General features: G+C 39.8%; 1 protein-coding gene across 4 annotated transcripts in view; it reads right to left on the bottom strand.

Moving 5' to 3' along the window:
* xirp2 (xin actin binding repeat containing 2) overlaps nucleotides 1-20,923 on the bottom strand; it is a 206,037-nt gene that overhangs the window by 22,599 nt on the left and 162,515 nt on the right. The window lies entirely within an intron of this gene.

Here is a 20,923-nt window from a genome sequence, read left to right on the forward strand (position 1 = left end):
TGTCCGTAGACACCTCCAAGGCCATGTGGCTGGCATGACTGCATGGAGTGCCATTACCTTCCTACCAGAGCGGTATCTATTGATCTATTTATATTTGCATTTTGGTTGGCAGAAGCTGGGGCTAACAGAGGGAGCTCACCCCGCTCCCCGGATTCGAACTGCTAACCTTCAGAAAGTTCAGCAGCTGCGCCACCAGGGCTCCTATATGTATACATACGCACATGCATATACATACATACATACATATACCTATACATATAATTAATTATTGCTTGGTAAAGATTTATTGAGAAATGGTTTGCTATTCCTTTCCTCTGAAACTGGGAGAATGTGAATTGCCCAAGCTCACCCAGTAGGTTTCGGTGACTAAGAAAAGATCTGATTCCTAGTGTTCTAGTCCAACATCCAAACCTATATACAGTAGAGTCTCACTTATCCAAGCCTCGCTTATCCAAGCCTCTGGATTATCCAAGTCATTTTTGTAGTCAATGTTTTCAATATATTGTGATATTTTGGTGCTAAATTCATAAATACAGTAATTACAACATAACATTACTGCGTATTGAACTATTTTTTCTGTCAAATTTGTTGTATAACATGATGTTTTGGTGCTTAATTTGTAAAATCATAACTTAATTTGATGTTTAATAGGCTTTTCCTTAATCCCTCCTTATTATCCAAGATATTCGCTTATCCAAGCTTCTGCCGGCCTGTTTAGCTTGGATAAGTGAGACTCTACTGTGCTACCATAGTTGTAGGAGTTTGATGCTACTTAAATTGTCATGGTTTTATCCTACAAATCATGGCATTTACAATTTACTTGAAGACTAAGAATTCCCTCCTAGACAGCTCAACTGCACTCTCTGAGGATTATACTGCAGCTTTATAGTAGAGAAGCTCAAGTATCACATCAAACTACATATCTAAGGATACTGAATTATGGGCCCATGTCTGTTAAATTGGCATTAAAATGCTATAATGGTAGAGTACAGATAACATTTTTTATCCCTATATATAGGACTTAGAGCACATAGAAACATTCAGAGATACACAAATGGACCTGCAATTGGTGGATTGTGCAACTTATTCACCAATCTCTGAGCAAAGATAGGCTGTAAATTTTAGGGGAGAATAGATTCCTTTGTTCACTACCCCACATATTCACAAATATTTCCCTTTTGAAAGAGCGGATGTGAATGGCAAAATGTGAGCATTCTAATTCTCCAATTACGGTTTGCAGTGGCAATAATACAATAATACAGGTCGAGGAAACAATTGGGTTGGCTGCAGGCGGAAAGTATCCACTTCAAACTAGCTGGGTAGCAGCAGGAGGAAGAATGGGAGAAATGACATAGACAGGCCTTTTTTCATAAAAATAATTGTGGAAATGCTGTTGTAAACCGATTTTCACATAAAAATAGTATGCCAGAGAAAGCAAATGCAGAAAAATCAATGCATGTCCCACAGGTAGGAATAGATGTTAAGAAGTGTTCACAATTGATTTTTTTCCCATTCAGGATTCTCTGAAGCAGATCTAAGTTGAAAAGAAGTGGAAGCTGAGGAGCTTGTGATGGCATTGCCAATTGTAATCTCTCACGTTACAATATTAGCCTTAAACTGCATAAAACTCATGGTTTCTCAATTAGGTATACAAGTTACTATAAAATGACCACTAACAATTGTTTGTAAGCACTAAGCATGCCAGTGAGTCCTTTATATTGAGTGTAGAATCTTCACCATAGTGTAAATGGGAAAGCTATGCAGTAAGAGGTTTGACTCGTGAGAAATATTCCTTTAGAAATTTGCTTTTTTCTCAAACTATAATAGGTTCTACTTTCACATGTTTCATCTATAGCTGTTGTTGCCATAGGCTTTCTAGGGTAAGATCTGCCAACTTTGGTTATCACCAGAAACACACCCTGCTCCTTGACTTCTGCTCCACAAAACATCCTAAGGCAAAATATAATAATAAATTGTTAGCAAATTAGTCCTAACATAAATTGGTACAGCCAAAAAAGAGCATATCGCTGGAGAGAACCATCATTTGCATAAGAACCTTCTTCAGTTACGTCATTGCAGACAAGAAAATAGCTTCTCTGGTTATCTCTCTCTCCCCCTCCCCAAACCCCCAAGAAGAAAAACAAAACAAAACATAGAAATGGTTGTGTTGTGGAGGGCTGCCTTACTCACATGGACAGTCCGGAGTGGCATTTCGGTTGCTGAATGGTCACAATTAATTGACCATGCTTGGTTTGTGAAGATGTAACTCGTGGCCCAATACGCCTAGAAGACACCAGGTTGCGAAGCTATGATACATATTTCTCATAAAAAAGCACTGGATATTTAAACTTTGTATTAATTGTGCCAAATTTGTTTGGGACAATGAGGAGATATTGGGCTGAATGATATAGCAAGGGAAGTTTTTAGAAGATTAGCCATTGGAGCTATTCTGTCATGCGCTGGGCCTGTAGCTATTGTCTTTGTATAGGACATATACTTTATGCCCAGCGGGAAGCCAGGGTGCCTCAAAGAGAGGTCCTTTGAGTCTTTAATGAGATAACAAAGTCTTTATTATTGAACAAATAATAACTCTTCAAGGAGTCAAATAACACTTCAAGGTTTCCTTAATAAACTGTTGGCCTTTTCAGTCTTGTCCCCAGGGGACAGACAATTGGCTTCGGATAACTCTGCTTTCTCTATAAGAAGAAAACCCCTTATAACCTCTCCCAGGCTGTCTATTATATGGGCCTAGCTGATGTGGGACCCACTACCGATTCCAAATGAGTCTGGACATCGAGTGGACCTACCAACCAAGGCTTGCAGATGTTTCAGCTGTGGTTCCATGGATCTGTAGTGCTGTTTTCTCTCTGAGGTTTCTTTGGAAACTTTAGGACTGTTTCCCTCAGGAGCTGAGAGGCTGTGTACTCTTAGCCAGAACCTTTGGGACCTTTCCCCTGGAATTTCTGTTTCTGATTCCTCGGATGTTCTATATCCCCGGATGTGCTTGAGATATGAAGCTTTTCTACGGGATGAGCTGGTCTACGTCCTATAGCTTAGCTTCCTTAAGTGAGACTGACTTAAAAATGGCTCATTCCCTCCCAGAACCCTGAACAAGGGGCGGAACCAAACTTAATGATGATGGACAGGCGGCCTGCCCTATGACTGCAAACATTAGCAGAAAGAAAATAAAGTTGGAGCTTCTGGTACAGCCGTACCAGCACAGGAGCTTTTCACCCACTCATTTCTGAGTGATATTAACAAACTGCATTTTTTAGTTTGCTTATCGCACCCATCACTCCATCCATCTTAATTGATTTATACACTACTGATAAGCTGTAATTCTCCCAAGAAAACCCCTAAGCAGAACACGTGAGCCCTTAATATTAGTGACTAATGTTTGTAATCACATTTTTCAAAGAGACGTGCAGTTAAAAGTCTTTGGCAAGAATGATTATCTAAATTGGGCGCCAAGTCCCATTATCACTGGAGATCCACATAGCTAATAAATATGGCGGGAATAATGGTATGATGCATTTGAAATGCATCAGGCAGGCAAGGCTGCTGATTCTGCCCCATCATCTTTTTCCTTTTTAGATTTTATTTCTTGCAGCCCTCCCGGTATTCCTTGTCATTGCCTTTGTTATCTAGAGTTACTTGAACTTGGGAGTACAAGAACACATGGACATCTTCTCACTTGTGTTTTAATTTTTCAATGTAGCAATTGAAGCCATTGCTTGGGCTTCTTATTAGTTGATTGAGCAACACTGAACAGATCTATGATGATGATTTACCATAAAGTAATACACCTCTCTATTGCTATTGCTCTCTCTTTGGCTAAGCATTCCATTTTTCGAGCTTGTATCTTTTCAGTTCACCTCTCCTTACTATTTCTTCTCAGTGGTCATTTTGTTCTTTGACCTCTTATTTCTTCCTCCTCTCCAGATTTTGCTGTGGAAGATTTTTTTTCATGACAAATGAGCAAGTGAACATCTTCCAATTTTTGTTATTCAGCTTTCCTTGCCCCTGGAAAGACCTATAAGTCCAGCGTCAAGGCACTAGCTTTGCACAAAGGTTTAGTCCTTGGAAATTGCAGATAAAAAGCTTGAAAACCTAGGGAAGCACTGACAGTTGTCTTTGACAGTCCTGAGTGAGGCGGACCTAAGAGCCCTCTTTTTCCTGAAGTAGCAGAATTAAAAATAGGAAATAGAAGAAAATGAGGGAGCTGTCATAATCAAAGGCAGATTTAATGTCTTTTTTTCTCTTGCTTTTACTTTCCTGTTCCTTTTATTTTCCTGAGTAGGGCTGGATAACTGCAGAGGCAGATGTGTTTGGGTACTCCAAAGTAATGTAACATTGCTTCTGGCCAACATTTTGGTTGATTTGAAGTTGATGTTTTTATTGGGAAGGGGGAGAGAAGTACATTACTATTTGTTTTGAGAGTTTTTTTTATCAGTATGGGGCAAAAACACCCCATACCAGGTGGTAATGTTTTAATTTGAAGGAACCTTGAAGGAATTTTAGAGACCATATTCAAGACTCCCAGGGGTTGCCCAAGTCCAATGGGAAACATTTTGAACACTTCTGCTTTAGAGGATCTTCCTGTACTTTTGCTCTCAGCAAAATAAATACTAATGCTGGTACTGACTACTTTTAATAGCTTGTCGTAGCTCACTTACCTTTGCTGCTTCGAATTTTTAATTTCTCATTGCTTCTGATGGGGTTTCTCTCAAATTTAGATTTAATTTCTCATTTAAAAAAAGAAAACCAAACTGAACTATGCTGCATTACCAGTTCCTTTTCTGGTTTATGTTTTTTAATTACTTGAACAATTTGCTTTCTCACAGCATTTGGGTATTTTAAAAATCTAATGTTTGTTTCAACTACTGTCATTTGGATTCCATTACTACTGAACAGAAATAACTTTCCTTCCTTGACTAATTTATCTGAGTGTCAGTGTTTTGTTGATCTTCTCTTGAACTGTTCTTTTCTATCTCGTTAATCATTCCATTCTTCTGTTTTCTTTGTCTGCTCCTTGGTTGCTGTCATGGTAGTAGTTGTTGCTCTTTTCTATCACACTTTTCTTTGCATATTTCTAACTACAAATCATATTTTTGTTAATCAAGATTTCTAAAGGTTCGGTTTCAGATTTTTCCTCTTTCTTTTCTTTTGAATCTTCATCCTTTAGATCCTCTCATTCAATCTTTTTCTATTAATGACAATTTCTAATGATGATATTCTTACTCCTTTCTATATCTGATCTAGCCTTCTTTTGTTGATCTGTCATCTTGCCTCCTTATTACTTCCCCATGGCTGTCTGCAAACCCTTTGATGTTAAATCTTCAAATAGCAAACATTCTCTTATTTCTCTGCTGTGTCTTCTTTTTCTACTTTTTCCCTGTTTCTGTGATTGTGCCCGATGTTATTATTTTTTCTCTTCTCTACAAATCAGAGACCTTGATGCTATCTTCTTTTTCTCTCTTTTTTCTTCACAGATTTTACTATCATTTAGGTCCTTTAATTTTTTGTGGTCATGGTTTGCCAAAATTAATTTCATTTATTTCAGTTCACACATTGTATCATTCTCTTACTATGTCACAATTGGTTGACTGCAATGCATTCCTACAGCCTCATTACACCAGAGCATGGATCCACTTTAAATCTGGTTTCTGCATCTTACAGAATTTTGGGGTTTGTAGTTTAGGGAGAGCCAGGACTGTCTGGGTGAGCAGTTAAGCGGCCCTTCCATAAACTACAAGCCACAGAATGCTGCAGAAAACAGAAATTAGATAACGGCTGAGTTTTTCCTGTTGTTTTTCGTCAATTAGACTGTCACCTGGTATGGTGACATCAATAATCCAAACTTTTTTCTTTTCCAGAACTGTGAGGTCTAGTGTGTTGTGTTCCAAAACTTTGTCAGTCTGGATTCGAAAGTCCCACAGTCATTTTCCACTACATTTGAAGGTTTGTGATCCCACCAGTTCTTTATTGCTGGGAGGTGGTACTTGTGACATAAATTCCAATGAATCATTTGGGCCACATAGTTGTGCCTCTGTTTGTAGTCCGTCTGTGCAATTTTCTTATAGCAGCTGAGGATATGATCAATAGTTTTGTCAGCTTCCTTGCATAGTCTGCATTTTGGGTCACTGGCTGATTTTTCGATCTTGGCCTTAATTGCATTTGTTCTGATGGCTTACTCCTGGGCTGCATGAATCAGGCCTTCTGTCTCCTTCTTCAGTGTCTCATTTGTGAGCCATAGCCAGGTCTTCTCCTTATCAGCTTTTCCTTCAATTTTGTCAAGGAACAAACAATGCTTTGTTGTGCTAGCTGTCAGCTCTAGTTTGTAGTGCAGTCTTTTTGTACTGATTCTTTGTCTGCTGTGCTTTGAGGAGTTTCTGATTGTTGACTTCAATCAAAACAGGTTCTTCACTTTGCTTTACATATTCTGCCAGGGCATGTTCTTCTTCTTTGACTGCTTGTTTTACTTGTAAGAGTCCTCTGCCACCAGGTCTTCTAGGCAGATATAGCTGGTCAACATCACTGTGAGGATGAAGTGAATGATGAATGGTCATGAGTTTTCTTGTTTTTCTGTCCAAATTGTCCAGTTCCATCTGTGTCCAGTTGTTGTTGTTGTTGTTGTTATTATTATTATTATTATTATGTTGTTGTTGTTGTTGTTGTTGTTATTATTATTATTATTATTATTATTATTATTATTATTATTATATGAAGCTCTAGCTATTAGATTTATCCTATTGCCTAACTAGAAAACATTGAGTCTATTGGTGGAAGAAACAAATATTATGTTGGAAGTTGCAGTATGAAATGAAAATTTAGGGTCAAAGATATTAAATTTTGCTTAAGATGTACTGCTGTGGCAATAATGTATCTACAGAATTTTAAATAGAAAAGACATGAGAAACTAGACAAGATCCTGAAATGTAAAGGTGTATAATGGAGCCCGCAGTGGGTTAAACTGCTGAGCTGCTGAACATACTGACCGAAAGTTCAGCAGTTCGACTCTGGGGAGCTGACTGAGCTCCCGCTGTTTACCCCAGCTTCTGCCAACCTAGCAGTTCAAAAACATGCAAATGTGAATAGCTCTTGTGGGAAGGTAATGGCGCTCCATGCAGTCATGCTAGCCACATGACCTTGGAGTTGTCTATGGACAACGCCGACTCTTCAGCTTAGAAATGGAGATGAGCACCAACCCCAAGTTGGGCACAAGATAAAGGGGAAAACCTTTATCTTTACTATAATTGAACACCAAAGTCAAGAATGCCATTGCCATCATATTTCCAAATCTACTGTATGTATGATTGTAAAAGCTGGACAGTGAAGAAAAATGATAGGGAGAGGGTTAACTCATTTGAAATGTGGTGCTGGACAAGAGTCTTGCAGATACCATGGACTGCTCAAATGACAAATGAAGACAAGACAAGAGCAAATCAAGCTTGACCTCTTCCTAGAAACCAAGATGACTAATCTGAGACCTTGTACATTGCATATATCATGGGAAGACATGAAGAATTAGAAAAGATAACAATGCCTGCTAAGCTGGAAGGCCATATTTCAGGTGAATAGACTCAATTAAGGAAATTGTAGCTCTGAGTTTGCAAGATCTATTCAGGACTGTTGATTACAAGGTGACTTGGTGGCCTTGCATTCACTATACATTGAAGTCAACTTGATGAAAATCAACAACAACAAAACAAGAACAAATATGGTGGACAACTATTCCCTATTTTTTTCAGTACAGAAGTCCAATGTTTCAAAGGCATATGAAATAAGCTATTTATTTTTAAATTATGGCTACTGTATCAAATAATGACTCCAGATTTGAAGGCCAAATTAATATTCCACAGTCAAATTAAGAATTTTACTATGAGCTTCCTTGTTACTGTTACATCTTCATATCTAGTTTGATATTGGGTAACATATGTTTAAATTTGCTTGAGTGGCTTAAAACAGCTTACAGAGGGGGGAGAAGCATCACATTGATTAAAAGAAATTGAATAATTTCTTGTGGCAGCATAGCAGCATACAGATTCCCGTAAGAGCTGTTAGAAGTCTGTGGACACAAAGTCTTAGCTCATGCAGTTTTAGAGAGGGGGATAGTATCACACTACTCAATGAGACTTTTGCCGGAGGCTACTTTCTTTGTATGTGTCATCTGTTCCTCGAGGGAAATGGCTGCCACATGCATTTCAACTCCACACTTATTTTTAGCCTTGGGTCTACTCCAAATGAATGAAACACACAAGGGATAAGTACCCGGTGAGAGTGCACCCGGCAAGAGTACAGGACATTTCTGCCAAATAATGTTAAATCATATGGCAAGCACCTATTTTTCAGGTTGGGAGTGCATTATTTATGATTTTGCACCCAATCTCAGAGGACGCTCCATCAGATATAAAAATAGCACAGGAAAAATGAAAAAGAAGAAATGAACTCTATAAGGGTTATTAGGCCTCTCTATAAAACATGCATTTTGATGATGTAAAGTAGCAGTGGCTAAAGAGTGTGGTCTCACTTTTGCAACCTACATTATTTGATCAATTTCTTTGAACCTTGGCAAAAGTTCTAACATACATGTATGTAAGAGAGGGTGCAACATCATGACTGAGCCATCAGAACTACTATCTCTGTTCCCATCAATAGTTGTGGAACAATACTACACTGTCATACCACTTTGACCAGCACGTTTTCCTTGCCTTGAGATGCTACTAAGACCACAAGCTTACTGGGGAGACACAGGACTCTCCAGTTTTGTTCACATTTTTCTTCTTGCTGACACGCCAGGTCCACTGAGAAGCAGGATTATACAAAAAGGTATGGCTTGGACATGTTTTTTTAACAGTATAATTACAGTAGAGTCTCACTTATCCAACATAAACAGGGCGGCAGAATGTTGGATAAGCGAATATGTTGGATAATAAGGAGGGATGAAGGAAAAGCCTATTAAACATCAAATTAGGTTATGATTTTACAAATGAAGCACCAAAACATCATGTTATACAACAAATTTGACAGAAAAAGTAGTTCAGTACGCAGTAATGCTATGTAGTAATTACTGTATTTACGAATTTAGCACCAAAATATCACTATGTATTGAAAACATTGACTACAAAAATGCGTTGGATAATCCAGAACGTTGGATAAGTGAGACTCTACTGTACTTGTTTTTGACATCCATTGTAGAAGCAGCAAATTTTAAGGGAAAAATATGTGTAAAGATTTCAAACTTTGTTTATCTTCTCCCCCTCCTCCTCACTGGATGGACCAAAAAAAGGAAGCTAGATTCCTTGGGAGTTTCTATTGCAGGCAAGAAAGGTAGCCTGGCCATGGAAGCAAAGGAGGAGAGTTTTCTTACAGCCACCGTGCTCAATTCCTGACTTATCTGCTTATTCCTTGGTGAGAGGAACACTGTGGGCATTCAAGTCTCCAAAGTCACTCAGGAGATAATACTTCTGGAACATGACCATATAGCCCAGAAAACACACAACAACCCCGTGATTCTGGCCATGAAAGTCTTCGACAACACATTGTTTAAACATCCTCTCCCCCTCCATTCCCACTGCTTTAAATTGTTCTGTTTCCTCCACAGACAGAACTAACACATTTGTCATGAAGAGGATTTATTTATTTAGAATAAATATATGTACTGAATTGATGTCCAAGTTATGGTAAGAATGATTTTCTTTCTATAACTGTAAAGTAGTTTACATACTTTTTTTTCCCTTTCAGTGAAAACTTATTTTTTATCCTGGGTTATACAGAGGCTCAGAAAGACCACAAGGTCTCCTGTGTTATGTTACTACAATCACATTTTCCTTCCTCCAGGTTACTCAGGCCAGTATACTCTGTTCCCTGTTGCACATTTTATCCTCATAGCAAACTTGTAGGAAATGAAAAGCAGGGAGAATGGTTGGCCTAAGATCACTGAGTGAGTTTCATGGCTGAGTGGGCATTTCAATCTTGCTTCAAGTATATTGCAGAGTGGAATTGAGGAAAATCCAAAGTCATGAATAAAAATGATTGTAGAACAATATTGGTTTGCATCAATATACCATCTGACCGTGGGATGGAATCCCCAGCATCTTTTTCTGTCTTATTTTAAACGAAAGGATTGAATGATGGAAAAAACTACTAGAGTTGGACAGTATTGTGAAACCCAGGGAGTTTTTACACTGCAGAATTATAGTGCTATAATTCCACTTTATCTGTCATGGCTGAATTCTATAAGACACTGGGATTTGTAGTTTGGTTAGAGGCCCTAGGGTCTCTCTCTCTCTGGCTGAGATTTGTAAATGCCTAAACTGGAAATCCTGGGATTCCATAGGACTGAGTCATGACAGCCTTCGGTGGCCTAGGGGATAAAAGCCTTGTGACTTGAAGGTTGGGTTGCTGACCTGAAGGCTGCCAGGTTCGAATCCCACCCGGGGAGAGTGCGGATGGGCTCCCTCTATCAGCTCCAGCTCCATGCGGGGACATGAGAGAAGCCTCCCACAAGGATGGTAAAAACATCAAAACATCTGGGCATCCCCTGGGCAACGTCCTTGCAGACGGCCAATTCTCTCACTCCAGAAGCAACTCCGGTTGCTCCTGACACACACACACACACACACACACACACAAAATGACAGCTAAAGAGGTACTTTGATTTTCCAGCTTCTTGGCAATGGGTTGGACTGGATGGCCTGTGAGGTCTCTTCCAACTCTATGATTGTATGATTCTATGAATCATGGTGCTATAATTGTGTAGAACATCCTATGTTAATGTGTTGAGATGGACAATAAATGTCCACTCCCTGCATCTTAGCAGTAGTGGTCACACAAACAGATGTCAAATGCTAAGCTCTGAATGGAGAAATATGGGAATGTCAGAGATAGCATTGAAAATGCCACCCTATCTTTGTGATATAATATACAGCCAGTCCACGAGTTACAAATATCTGACTTACAAACAACTAGTAAGAACAGGGATGAGACTACAGGAAGTGAGAGAAATCTACCCCTAGGAAAGGAAATTCACTCATAGAAGAGTTATTATGGGGGAAAGGTGTCTCAACTGAAGCTTTATCACCAAACTAAAGAGGGAGATGTCGACAAGCTGGAAAGTGTCCAGAGGAGAGCAACTAAAATGATCAAGGGTCTGGAGAACAAGCCCTACAAGGAGTGGCTGAAAGAGCTGGGCATATTTAGCCTACAGAAGAGAAGGCTGAGAGGAGACATGATAGCCATGTATAAATATGTGAGGGGAAGTCATAGAGAGGAGGGAGCAAACGTGTTTTCTGCCACCCTGGAGACTAGGACGTGGAACAATGGCTTCAAATTGCAGGAAAGGAGATTCCACCTGAACATTAGGAAGAACTTCCACACAGTGAGAGCTGTTCAACAGTGAAACTCTCTGCCCCAGACTGTGGTGGAGGCTCCTTCTTTAGAGGCCTTTAAAGCAGAGTCTGGATGGCCATCTGTTGGGGGTGCTTTGAATGCGATTTCCTGCTTCTTGGCAGAGGGTTGGACTGGCTGCCCCGTGAGGTCTCTTCCAACTCTATGATCCAAAATTGAATTCTCACAGGGCCAGAAAGTGAGGTGAAATCTTCTGAACAGGGGCAAAAACAGCAAAACACACACACACACACACACACACACACACACTGTTGTTAACCCTTCCCTATACTATTCAAAACCACACACACACAAATATGGCTGGAGTTACATTTTTAAAAATTACTTGTTCTGACTTACATTCAAATTCAACTTAAGAACAAATCTACAGAACCTATCTTGTTCATAACTTGGGGAATGCCTTGATGCTATAGAGATGGGAAAGAGGTGTTATTGAATTGCAACTTTGAGCAACCCTATCCAGCACAACCAATGAGAAGAGATAATAAATGCAGTCCAATATTTGGATGAGTAAATGTTCCATATCCTTATTTTTCTGTGTGGTGTATGATGTTTGACTAGAACAATATTGCACAAACACAAACTTTCCTCTTCTTGAGGTTTTTATGCAATTAACAATATAACCCAGCTCTTATGCCATTCTTAATTGGATTTTCAAATACATCATGAAGCAGAAATCAGCTTACCTACAACAGGTTTGTAAAAAAAGCCAGAGCAAACAGACCTTTAGGCATCTGGTCCCTCATCTCCATGTGCTAGCTTTATACAAATAAATCCTATTAATGATGATGTATGTGCTACAGGGCTAAAAACCACCACACTATCCTTTTGGGATGAAAAGGATTCCAAATGCATGAGTCACTCAACAGAGGAAATGATCTGTTCAGGATTAATAGAATAAGACAGAGAACAAAATCAGGCTGCCTAGATTAAATCATGTAATCTGGTCCTGTGCATGTGTACATGGACACAGCACACAATTGGTTGAAAGAGACTTTTTGCTAGGGAGGTGTGTCTAAGATTGCATTTTAAACAGATTTGGAAATACCCAGGTATAAATAATCTGGGCCAGTATTCTACATTAGCTACATCTACCGCTCCCAACATGATGGAAACATTTACACACAGCCCTACCAAAATGTTATGGATATACAATTTATCAATGTCTGATCATAGGCAAAATGACCCTCCTATATGTGAGGGGAAGTCATAGGGAGGAGGGAACAAGCTTGTTTTCTGCTGCCCTGGAGACTAGGATGCGAAACAATGGCTTCAAACTACAGGAAAGGAGATTCCACCTGAACATCAGGAAGAATTTCCTTACTGTGAGAGCTGTTCAACAGTGGAACTCTTTGCCCCAGAGTGTGGTGGAGGCTCCTTCTTTGGAGGCTTTTAAGCAGAGGCTGGATGGCCATCTGTCGGGGGTGCTTTGAATGCGATTTCCTGTTTCTTGGCAGGGGGTTGGACTGGATGGCCCATGAGGTCTCTTCCAACTCTACTATTCTATTATCCTTCTGCCTACAGCTGATGCCTGCTAAATAAGTTGATATGATGGATATTGCAACTATTGCTATGATCATTATTTCTTTTACACCCAACTTTACTTGGCATCATCTTCATGGGGAGCGACAATTCTATCTTGCCAGTAATGGAAGCATGGGACCAGACCTTTAGGCATCTGGTCCCTCCATCATATTTGCCATGGGAGAGGGAGAGTGTTGGGTGGAAAATGTTACTTAGAGCCCGTCTACACTGACAATTTAATGCAGACTTCAAAACACCTGCTCCCAAAGCACGCTCATGCGCATCTCTCCTGGAAATGGGATGAAAACCATTGCATCACCTGTGCAGCAAAACCAATTCTGGTTGAACTGATTCCAAGCTGGATTACAGTGTCAGTGCAGAAGCGTTGTCAATCTCATCATTTGTCAATCTCAGTCAAATTGGTTTCCCCCAAACTGGTTCTAAACTCACCTAAGTGGTCAGCATGGAACTAGTAGTTTTAAGTAAGTATGATGTTAAATACTGGCCTTGTTATCTATAATCACTTCCCCTGTCTAGTAACTAACTTGTATTATGATTGCAAATTTCTTTTGGATTGTAAATGTATCTTGTAGTTTTTTGCAAATTAACTGTGCAAATTGCTATTTTAATCACTATTAAGGCTTGTGAAATGATAGAAGAAAAATGGCATAGGCTTTAAGTCCATCTTCTGCTGTACCTCATGCTTCTGTTTTGTGCTTTGTTGTGTGTATTCAGGCGAGAGCAAGGCAGAAAGAAGAGAGTGTATTTTGTGTCCCGGATCAGTAGTTTGAAGGATTTCATTTTTCCTTAAAAGCAATATACTATTGGCCCTCCATACCCATGGATTTTGTCTCCATGGGTTCAGCCATCCATGGCTTGAAGCATCCTGATTTTCTCACAAAAAGAAAACTTGGTTTTGCCATACTATGTGAAAGATACCATTTTACTTAAAAAAAGGTAAAGGTTTCCCCTGACGTTAAGTCCAGTCATGTCTGACTCTGGGGGTTGGTGTTCATCTCCATTTCTAAGCCAAAGAGCCGGCGTTGTCCGTAGACACCTCCAAGGTCATGTGGCCGGCATGACTGCATGGAGCACCGTTACCTTCCCGCCGGAACAGTACCTATTGATCTACTCACATTGGCATGTTTTCGAACTGCTAGGTTGGCAGGAGCTGGGGCTAACAGAGGGCACTCATTCCACTCCCGGGATTTGAACCTGGGAGCTTTCGGTCTGCAAGTTCAGCAGCTCAGGGCTGTAACACACTGTGCCACCACCATTTTACTAAACTATTGTTTATAATGGAGCTTGAGCATCCATGGATGCTGATATCCGTGTGGGGTCCTGGGACCAAACCCCAGCAGATACCCGGGCTCAGGCTAAAATTTAAATATATTAACTACTTCTTAGAAATGGGAAAGCAAAGAGGTACTGTTGCAAGATGTAACAACAATTGCAACTACCTAACTTTGGAGCCTTGGAATCATAACTGCTTTTGAAAAGTAACTTCTACAGTCCTGGTTTCAACACTTCTGGAACTACCTATTGCAGGAAAACTAGACTGCAACATTTTACTCAGCTGCTGTCTGTTTTACTTTGTGATGAGTTGAGGCAGGCTCTTCATTGACACTTGGCCACCCAATTGACTCCTCAAAAGTTTTGCTGTCACCACACAAAGACTTCTATCATTTAGACCCCATCTGCACTGACCATTTAATACAGTTTCAAATTGGTATTGAATAAAATGGTTTGCTGGGCAGATGATTAGATAGGAAATACTTGAACCAATTTGAGGCCCAGATGGTGATGTCAGATTAAGGCTTTTCGTTCGTGCACTGTTGTGGAAGTTTGTTGTCTGGCCACTGCAGCTTGAAGTTGGCTCAGTGAAGATGAGGCCCTTGTGAAACTCTTTGTTTAAGGGCATCTATCTTTTACTACATTTTTATAATGTTAATGGATGTATTTCCAAACCTAATAATTTGGATCCAAACTTAGCCACACAGAGAATAATTTCTATGTACATAGCCCATTTTTGTTACTTCCCTGTTAGTTCTTGCTGCAGCCACTTTCTACTCTCCACTGTCATTTCCTCGCCATTGCTTCTGACCACACTTACGTTGGTTCTAGGATTTAAAATGGTGTTTTCCTCTGAGCAGTAAAGAGTAATTCTGTGAAGCTCTTGCAAGAAGTGACATTTGCTACACTTTGTGCCCTTTTCACCCTTAAAAACTATTTTAAGAAACATTTTTTGAAGGATTGCAGTAGGGTATATAATGCATCTCATTTTGAATCACAGAAATGTTTCAGCTTGGGTAGATCAAAATCAGGACTCATTATACATACAGGAATTACAAGCAGCTTCAATTCAAAGTACAGACTGCTAAATTATAAGTTTCATCAGGAGAAACTAGTGCAAACTGGTTTCTCACGATGCAGTTGTTGATCCCCTGGTTCTCAGCATACAGGAATTAAGCTTAAACTGGTACTGAAAATAAGGTGGAAAAGAATGAAAAAGCAGTATTAGAAAGAAGATTGGAAGTAGGAGCATTTTACTGTATGCATCACCATGTAAAATGACTTTGGGTGCATCTACATTGTAGAATTAATGGAGCGTGATGCCAATTGAACAGTTATGGCTTAATGCTATGGAGTTCTCCAATTTGTAGTTTGGTGAAACACCAGCACTCTTTGATAGAGAAGGATAAAGACCTTGTAGAATTACAACTACTAGGATTCCATAGAGTCATAGCAAAGTGTTGCCAAGCTGCATTAACTTTACAGTGTAGAGCAGTAGTTCTCAACCTGTGGGTCCCCAGGTATTTTGGCCTATAACTCCCAGAAACCTCAGCCAGTTTACCAGCTGTTAGGATTTCTGGGAGTTGAAGGCTAAAAAATCTGGGGACCCATCGGTTGAGAACCACTGGTGTAGAGGAACACTTCATTTTGTTTATTCTAGCCTACCAATGAAAGAGGAACATTTTTAATAGCGTTATGAAGACCAAAGTGTAAGATCAGTCATTCCACATTCCATCCTCACCCCACTTTTTAAGAGCTTGGAAAACAAAATTTGGAGTGAATGCAATGGCTCTGATACAGCATGGCTATTTTGGGAGCTGGAAATTGATAAAAATTGATAAGTTTTCCATTTCTCTTATAAACTTTGAGCATAAGTTTAACACTTTGTTATAGTAAGGAACAATTTTCTTATTGGCAAAGAGATATGTGCTCTAATAATAATAATTCAGACAGACAGAGTTTTGGAGCACAATTCTCCTGACCTCACAATCGTGTTAAAAAACAAAGTATGGATTGTTGCAATCCCAGGGGATAGCAGGATTGAAGAAAAACAACTGGAAAAGCTGACATGATATGAGGATTTAAATATCTAATTGTAAAGACTCTGGCACAAGCCAGTCAATGTGGTCCCAGTGGTGATCAGCATACTGGGTGCAGTGCCTAAAGACCTTGGCCTGCACTTAAACACAATCGCCGCTGACAAAATTACTACCTGCCAGCTGCAGAAGGCCACCTTACTGGGATCTGCACGCATTGTTCGCCGATATATCACACAGTCCTAGGCACTTGGGAAGTGTCCGACTTGTGATCCAATACAACAGCCAGCAGAGTGTCTGCTGTGGACTCATCTTGTTGTGTTTCTAATAATAATAATAATAATAATAATAATAATAATAATAATAATAATAATAATAATAATAATAAAAATTTTTATTTTTGTTCCACCCTATCTCCCCAAAGGGACTCAGGGCAGATTCCAACCAACAGCAGCATACATTCATTGCCTTCAAAAAACAGATAAAAAAAGAAAAGAAATTGTGACGGAGGGCAAAAGTGTGGCACAGGGAACATGCCATTTATAATGGTTTTCTAAACTAAGTACCCAATTAAAAAGAAAAACAAGACATCACCAACAGCAAGGAATGCCCATGGTGGGAAGAACAATTTGCTTTAGTCACTAAAATAATCCTGCCACATTATTCACTAACAGGGCCGGCCCCACCATAGAGGCCACGTGAGGCGGCCGCCTCGGGCGCAGGTCCCCGGGGGGCACCATCAGGCTTCCCCCGCCCCTGCGGGGGGGCGCTTTTCCCCACCCCCTGCGCGGCGCCGGCCGGGGGGGGCGCTTTTCTCCACCCCCGCTTAATATTTTAAATTATCTCCGGCCGGCCCTGTTCACTAATTCCACACATCTGCATTAGTTTGTGTGTGGAGGACACAAAGCTTAGCTGCACTGCCTCCCCAGTCATCTGGTCAATTCTAATAATACTTAACTGCATGAATGGTCATTGCTTCTGAGCAGTCAGAAAACTTAGAATGAAACTTGAGCATCCATACATTTTGATATCCATGTGGGGCCCTGGAATTAAAACCCAAGTGGATACCAGGCCCACAAAGTGCCTTCAGATAAAGCCCACTATCAATAAAAAACATATTTAGGATACTCTACAAGGCCATTTAAAAAGTGCTATGTATTGACAGCTGTTTTGGAGTGTTACCACACAATCTATATATATAAAAGGGTAATGAAATTTCAGCTTAGGACAAAACAACAAAACTACACATCCCAGAAACACTAAACTTGGCAGCACAACCCCTCATCCATGCCTCTACATTCATACAACAAAAAGAAAAGAAAAAGAAAGTCCTAATTAGAGGGAGAGGAATAATTGTTTTTATCCAATTGCTGTCAGTTAGAAGGCAAAGCTCCGTCAGGGGAAAACCTTTACCCTTTACCTTAACTACCACCAATTCCTCAATACTTTATTTCGCATACCACCGTACTTCACCACAGCAACGCGTGGTCGGGCACAGCTAGTTCTGGTATAACTGGAATGGGCAAACTTTTGCCCTCCAGGTGTTTTGGACTTCAATTCCCACAATTCTGAACAGCCAACTGGCTGGGATTTCTGGGAGCTGAAGTCCAAAACACTTGGAGGGCCAGAGTTTGCTCATGCCTGTGCTATTTATTTATTTATTTGTTTACTGATTGTACTTACACCCATCCCATCTCATCCCCAAAGGGGGACTCAGGGCGGCTTACAAACTGTGGCAATAATTCAATGCCAGATTGAATTATTGTTATTCTATCAGAACTATATAACTATTCCCTGGAAGTGGAAGGCAATGTTTCGGTGTCTCCTGTTTCTAGATGAGATGGGGCAGAAGGTTTGACTTCCATGTACACAAGCTCTTTCATGGACAATGCTTCAAGATCCCCCACTTTCAGGAGTGGTAGTGTTATTGACTTCTACAGTGGGTCAAATTAGCATCAAATCAATATTTAAAATGCCAATGTCATGCAAATTTGGAGGCCACACTGGGGGGCCAAAACCCCACCTTTTTGGCGAGGAGGTGGCCAGACACCTACTTATGCCACACCAGTATCCATTCAGCCTCCTGCCCTCCCTTGCCCCCTTTCCTGGCTTTAAAATATTTTTTAAAAGCTCCTTACTGAGCGTGGAGTCTTCTAAGGGCTTAGTTTTGTGTCTAAATGTTCTGGAGAAGGGAGAGGGACTTCATGCTCCCCAGCTTTGGAGGAAATTTGTCATTGATCACTCAGAACAGAATACGAATTTCCAAATGACCCAAAAATTGAGTTGTGATGGCATAAATTTGACTGAATTCACCAATGGTGTGCAACTCATATTTCATTCCTGTCTTTTGGTTTAATGTATCTAAGCACAGGTCTTATAATGGATCTTGCTTCTCCTTGGTCCCTTCCAGAAGTAAACCTCCACCTCTGCAAGGATAAACTGCTTTCAACTAGACCTTGTATAAAGGAATTTAAATCACAACTCCCCTTATGAACATCCATGATTTCATTGATATGTATATCTAGCATTAGACTCAAAGCATTTTCTGGTTATGCTTTTAATTATTTATATCCTCCTCTTCACAAGCAGAGAAAAATTCTGCCCTTGGATATAGCTTTCTTTTTAGGTAAATAAAACCTGCTCACGTTGACACCCAAAGGCAACTTACTGTTTCACTGTAGATTTAATGGCTGAATGGCACAATTGACTGTGACCTTGTCAGGGAGTGACCTCGATGTAATATCCATTGATCACAGAGCTCTATTTATTGGTGCTCAGGAATTGCTAACATCCAACTAACACCCCATTTGCTGGTTTCATAGATGAACACAGAGTATTAGAGTAAATGGGATTATTTATCAAATCATTGTGTTGTTTTTTTAAAAGAATGAACATCACATAGATAATGCACTGGGTTTCATTATACCATCTATTTTGTATTCCTAAAATCATTAACTTGGCTGCAAAAGTTTTTTTATGATATATGATAATGAAGTAATAAAATCCATAAACCTCTTATCTAAACCAACATTTGGAAGCAGCATTTATGTGGCTTTGTGTAGCATCTGGGTTCTTTGGTGCCATTTTGATCTGTTTAGAGAAGCTGATTAAATGTGAACACAAAGAAAACAGGAAACTCCTTCCCAACGAGAACAGCTTAGCATAGCTTCCAGAAAAATATATGCAAAACACTTGCAGATAGTTTATATTGAATGATGGCTCCAATGATGCAGCTTACATTTTCATATATTTTGAGCTATAGATCAGACATATGTTTGCATCACTCTTCTACAATGAGAGTTTTGACTTGTATTTGTGTTGTTTGTGTTGCTTCTCCTTCTGCTGCTGTTTATCTTAGGATAACAATAGCCCTGCAAGTTAGCACATCTAGGAAAATAATCTATCAGAATAGGGGTTTGTGTTAATTCAAAGACAAGGAGGTCACCCTCATAGTGTCTCCATTTTCTTTAAGAGATACAGTAGAGTCTCACTTATCCAACGTAAACGGGCCAGCAGAACGTTGGATAAGTGAATATGTTGGATAATAAGGAGGGATTAAAGAAAAGCCTATTAAACAACAAAATAAGTTATGATTTTACAAATTAAGCACCAAAACATCATGTTATACAACAAATTTGACAGAAAAAGTAGTTCAATACGCAGTAATGCTATGTAGTAATTACTGTATTTATGAATTTAGCACCAAAATATCACAATGTATTGAAAACATTGACTCCAAAAATGCGTTGGATAATCCAGAACATTGGATAAGCAAGTGTTGGATAAGTGAGACTCTACTGTAAATGTATGGTTTGAATCTCTAAAACAGTTGTTCTCAACCTGTGGGTCCCCAGGTGTTTTGGCCTACAATTCTCAGAAATCCCAACCAGTTTACCAGCTGTTAGGATTTCTGGGAGTTGAATGCCAAAACATCTGGAGTCCCACAGGTTGAGAACCACTGCTCCAAAACAATGTTTGTATCTCAGGCAGGATCTACACTGTCATATAACCCAGTTTCAGAATACCGATTAACTGCATTGAACGGGACTATATGAATCTACATTGCCATATAATCCAATTCAATGCAGTTAATTTGCACTCTGAAACTGTATTATATGGCACTGTAGATCCAGCCTAAGAACACAGGGATCACTCTCAGAATGGCTTCTGGGAGCATATCCACATGGGCCAAATACCACAAGGTAAACAATAATTGAAAAACAAAATTTCTCTGCACTCCACAATGCAGGGACAGAGATGTGGCACTTACCTTTGTCACAGATTGTACTGTACTGCAAAGTCACCATGCAACATAAGAAGGAAAGGAACTCCATGGCCACTACCATGGAGACAAACAGTGACAAAAGCAGGGGAACTGTCCATCTGGACAGAACTGAATTTGGCTGACTGGACAGTGTGGACTCATTTCCCACTGCTGACATGGTTTAAGAAACAATGTGGTAGTATCTGGCGCTGGTCTGAAGTGGAATCTTTCAGACTGGCAACAGGGTTTGCTGTCTATATACATGGATCTAAAAAGCAACATTAGAAATCAACTGTCAACCCAGATAGTATACCCGGCATGAGCACTGTTTTATATGAGAGCTATCCAGAAAGTCAGTATTATGATTCCAACTAGTCCTTACTGATGATGCTGATTG

This window comes from Anolis carolinensis, chromosome 1, assembly GCF_035594765.1.
Source record: "Anolis carolinensis isolate JA03-04 chromosome 1, rAnoCar3.1.pri, whole genome shotgun sequence".
Classification (NCBI taxonomy): domain Eukaryota; kingdom Metazoa; phylum Chordata; class Lepidosauria; order Squamata; family Dactyloidae; genus Anolis; species Anolis carolinensis.